This window comes from Palaemon carinicauda, chromosome 14, assembly GCF_036898095.1.
Source record: "Palaemon carinicauda isolate YSFRI2023 chromosome 14, ASM3689809v2, whole genome shotgun sequence".
NCBI lineage: Eukaryota > Metazoa > Arthropoda > Malacostraca > Decapoda > Palaemonidae > Palaemon > Palaemon carinicauda.
The window spans coordinates 74,519,557-74,525,029 of NC_090738.1; positions in this window are offsets into that span (position 1 = coordinate 74,519,557).

The following is a 5,473-nucleotide window of genomic DNA, read 5'->3' on the forward strand; positions in this document are numbered from 1 at the left end:
TGGAAGCACTGAAGGGCTAGTTCATTAAGAACGTCATTAGAAAGGTCGACCTGTAAGGCATATGGTATCTGATTTGTCAAGGCAGGCTTGAACAATAGAATTGTGTCGGCTGCTAAACCTTGCTCATGAAGGAGAATGAAGAATGATAAATAGGAATCTGTCGGGATTTCTTTCAGTTTCTTCACCTTGACAAAGGATAGCTATTTCTTCCCTGAAGCCTCATAATGTCTTCTGGTTTCCTCCAAAAGTCTAAACCGACTTTTAAACACCGAATCTTTTTCTCATCGTTAAGGAGAGAAAATCATGAGATGTAGGGTCCGTGTTTTCTGTGATGGAGCGAAGACAGTCAACTTCTGTACTCGCTGAGACAGGGATGGATCCGGTATCGGAACGAATTTTAATCGTAGTTCCAATGCCAGAGGGAACCACACGCTATTTGGCCACTTGTGGCCACTATTACAGCTTTCCCTTTGAAGGATCTCAGCATATCGAGGACCTTCAAAAGGAGGTGTGCAGAAGGAACAGATAGATACAGGACCATCTGATCCAGCCCAGGGACATAGCGTCCACTGCCTCCGCTAACAGATCCTCGTAAGGGGACACGTAACGAACTATTTTCTTGTTGTCTTTCATCGCAAAGAGGCCTATCTGCAGCTCTGTGACTTGACTCGAGATGAAGGAGAACGATCCTGCATCAAGGGACCATTCTGACTCTATAGGTGTAAACCTAGATAGAGGTCCACTGTCACATTGCGGAACTCTTGAATGTGAACTGCTGACAGGTGCCATTTCTTCGCGTTTGATGCATATTTTCTCCAGCCTCCTGTTGCATCCTTAAGCTGTGCTCATAGCACTGGATCTGTTATCGAAGCAAACTGTAGAGAGCCCAGCACTCTCTCCTGTTCGCGTCTTGATATCCGTTTGGATTTCAATAGTCTCTTGACAGATCCTGCTATTTCTTTCCTCTTCTTATTAGGAATGGAGAGTCGATGTGACTCAAAATTCCAGTGGATTCCCAACCACCGAAATTTTTTAGCTGGAGAAAGACGAGACTTTTTTATGTTGATCTTGAATCCCAGATGTTCTAGGAGCTGGATCACTATCTTAGAAGCTTGTATGCATACTGTCCTGGATGCTGCCCACACCAGCCAGTCGTCCGAGTACGCTACTACTTGGACCCCTTTTAGGCATAACTGATGGACGGCTGCGTTCGCGAGCTTCGTGAAAATCCTTGGGGCTATGTTTAGCCCGAAAGGCATGGTTCTGAAGGCGTAAAGTTATCAAAGTAACTTGAAGCCTAGGTAGGGGGATAGGTGACGAATAATTGGAACGTGCCAATAAGCGTCAGACAAGTCTATAGGCACAGCATATGCCCAGAATGACTCTCAGTTTTTCTGAGTTGTCCTTTGGAACACAAAACAGCCTTCCTTGGAATTTGATGGACTTAGACTTCCGGATTACTCTTTTGACTAAGAGCTCTCGAACATATTCTTCCAGAGCGGGGGTTGAGTGTTTGAAGAATTGAGGAAATTGAGGTGGAGGACTGCTCCAGCTCCAACCTAGTCCATTCTTATTTAGGCTGTGGGCCCAGGGATCGAAGGTCCAGCGATCCCTAAAAGCTGTAATCTCCCTCCTACTGGAAGTATCTACTTCTGCTGTTGTGGACCTGAGGCCTTGCCTCCTTGATCGCGTCCTCCCCTTCCTCTTGAAGGGCATCTAGAAGAACCTCTGGCTCTTTCTCTGGCTTTCGAAGGAAAGGAAGAAGTCTGCTTTTCGGAGGCTGGGTTAAGAACTGGCGACAGTGTCGCCGTTTGTTGAGGTGCTAGCTGGTACGTGGTTGGAGAATGTGCCACCGTCTGAGGCACCGCGGTCACAGGAAGTTGTTGTTCATGTTGCTGTCGGTAGGGTTTAGCCGGCCGAGAGGATGGCCTAGGCCTTTTGTCTACTACCTCTTTAACCACTTCATTGGGAAAGAGGTCTTTACCCCAAATATGAGAGGAGATCAGTTTCCTCGGTTCGTGCCTCACCGCAACCGAGGCGAACACAAACTCTCTACAAGCTCTCCTAGCTTTAATAAAGCTATAAAAATCCTTCGTAACTGTGGCCAGATGGGTTTTGGCCACAACCATGAACATGTCCTGGTTCTTGGGGTCACTAGCCATCATTTCTAGCGTTGATTGCAACGACATCGATGCCCCAAGTCTTTCCTTTGTCTCTTGCTCTCTACGCAAGAGAGCCTCCAACAGATTTGGATGCGCCTCACCGAACTTGCGTTCAGCAATATCAGCTTCTAGTTTCCCGACTGAGAAGGTAAGGTGTACGTCCTTCCAGTCTTCTTGGTCCAAGGGCGAGGTCAGAGATAACAGCGTGCACTCCTCCAAGGAGGGGCATGGTTTCCTTGCCTCCACCGCATTTAAGGCAGCCTTATATCCCTTTTCCAAGAAGGGAAAGGCTCTGGTAGGAGAGGCCACAAAGGATGGAAGCTTCTACTCAAGGCGGGCACCTTTTAGTTAGTGAAGCCCCTTTCTTTCATCGAGCTCGATAGTAACGTCTGAGCTTTACTATGGTCAAAAACTATGACCTCCGGCTCCGTATCCTCCTTTAAGGCTGGGTGCTTCCTAAGACGGGCATAGCAGTCCGGATAAAAATTTTTGTTGGGCCAAAATTCCACTTCTTCCAGGCGAATTGCTCCCAGCTTTTCTGAGATCATGATCTCCCCGGTTGTCATTGGCATTTGTTCGGCATACTTCCAAGGATTGGTATTCGAGCACAAGGGAAGATCCTTCACGATGAGCCGCTTCTTGGGCCCACGTGATGCTGCAAGTCTAAGTAACTACAGTTTCATTGCAGCTTCCTTCTCATCATTATTCCTTTGAATTTGTTGGATCATCCCAACAATGGAAGAAAGAGTCCTTCCCAGTTCATCTGGGATAGCAGACGATGTAGAAGGAACCGGTTTTGGGTCCGGAACCGACGTAACTGACACTTCGTTGATTTCTTGCTCTTCTACTTGAGGAGTCTGAAACAGCTCCTCCTCCTGACCTTCTCCTAGAAGGTCCTTCTCAGTAGAATCCGACACCTCCGACATCCTATCGTCCACTTACATGTCTTGAAGGGCGGCTGAGACTTCAGAATCTACCGGATTCAGGGCAATTGGTATCTCCGATGTTTTAGGGAAAAGGTAGGCCCTCATCTTCTCATTAGGTAGGTAGGGATCTGAGGTGTTTTTCTGAAAACCCCTCACCCAGGACGTAACGTTTCCCTGGCAGCATCCCTTGACTCCGTTGACTTAGGGTCGTCAAAAGCCTCGGTAATCAGGTTAGAACAAACTCTACAAACCTGAGCGTCCCAATAGCGGAGAAAACCTCTGGAGGCTGTGCATGCTTCGTGCCTCCTGCAATAATTATGTCCACAGAAGTTCTTACTACGGACATTACAGAACACACCCCCGCACTTCGGATGGTCCTCCTGTAAAGAGAAGAAAAATCCATGAGTATCAAGTGAAGGCTTTTCACTTATATTGAAACATTTAGCTTACATAGAAAAGGTATAAAATAAAGAAGGAAAGACACATACTTGTATTTCCTGTTCAGTCAATTGCTATAACCTCCCAAAATATTAAAACTAAGGTTAATTTTATACTAGAATACCTTAAGTAATTTCCTAAAGGGAAATTTAATGTGTAATTTTAATATACGGGAATGAAAGAATACAGAAAGAACTCACTTTCTATATAAAGTACGGTCTCAACAAAAGGCTGTACAAGATAACATTAAGTATGATGAAGAACATTATTGTTATCACAAACTCTGTACAGCAGTTACTACTAATGCAGTGTGTACTACACTATGAATATAGCAACTACTGTACATAGCATGTTATTGTGCCGGCCGGCAACTACCCCTTTATAGATCAAAGATATACTATCTTTAACTAATAGGCGGCAGCCCACTGATTCGCGACTGTGTGCCAGCCGGCAATCATTGCCAGCCGATGGCTGAAAACACTAAAACCCGGCTGCCGGCCGCTAATCATAGTGGCCAGCGAATTCGGGCTGTGATTCCACTGCCGGCCGGCAAAGGTAATAAAACCATGCCGCCGACAGTAGCCAAGAATCAGAGAACCTCTACCTTCCCGGCTGCCGGGTTGACAGCCGGGGTGCAACACAATAGTCAGAGAAAAAGTATGGATGTAAGGTTATAGGGCGGCATGCCATACGACCTTCCATCCAGAAAGAGTGAACTTATGGAAGGGGAGAATGTAACATTCAGGGTTCCAAAAAATCCATAGTCTGCCGGGCTCTACCGACGGACATGGAAGGGAGACCAAGGGAGGTCTGGGGTCACTCTGCAAAGAATAAAGGGTCTCTGCCGGCGGCCGGCAGAGAGCTGAGCCTGTCCTCCATCCTAACCTATACTAGGTACGGAAGTAGGACTACGGCTAAAAGAAAATAAAAGAAAGAGAGGTGGGGAAGGGATAAGGGTCTTATAGACTTCGTTCTAGCAGGAGACACACTCAGCCGTTAGGGAAGCTCATCCTAACCAAGAGTTGTCTATTAGGGATGAAGATTGGCAATACTTGCTAACCTCCTCCCAACCAGAACAAAGTTAGGTGAAGTTATTTCGCTGGGTAACAGAGAAAATTCATTCTCCAGCCCGAGAAAAACAACACAGAACAGTCTGCTAGGCCACTAGAGGAAGGAATCATCTCGTACAGAATTCTTCCAACATGGACTAGGGAAGCAAAGCTTCCTGTATCCGCCCCTAACCTAGCAAAGGAGACTCTTTCTCCATACTAGGAAGAAGCAGACCACAGACTAGAAACTCTGATGTTCTGCCCTAACCCAAAAAACCAGTCACTCTGGTTATCAGGTCAGGACAGACATATCCTAGAATAGTTATACCTGAATTATTATACAGATAGAACTACTAGGATTAAGACGAAGGCTTAGAGAGGGAGAGAGGGATTGAACTTAGCCTCGGGAGGAGAAAAAGAACAATCGGGGATGTGCGAAAGTATACTACTGTACCTAGAATACTAGACTAGGTAAGATGAGAATCGATTACCTAAATCACCGAAACTCTCTCGCATACAATCTTGGAAAAAACATTCAACAATATCTTACAAGTATAAAATATTTGCCTATAGCTTCAATAAAATAACACTCGGAAAAACTTATGCCATGCATGAAAGTACTAGTGCCAGACGTCTAGGCTACGAAGCTTCGCGAAAGGCAGGATCGGTACCTCGACCCGTGTCGAATACACTGAGCTAACGCTGACAGAACAATATAAGCATTTCTAGAGTAGCTAAATAGCTGAAATTATTAAAGCATAACAAACCGGGAAAGTCGCTCTACCTAACTAAAAGACCCGTAAGATTAAGCGATAGCATCCAGGATACCTCCGGTAGGCAACAGCTCTTGTATATGTTAAAATCCCTTTTGATTTAATTCAAAACGGCAAGAGCCTAC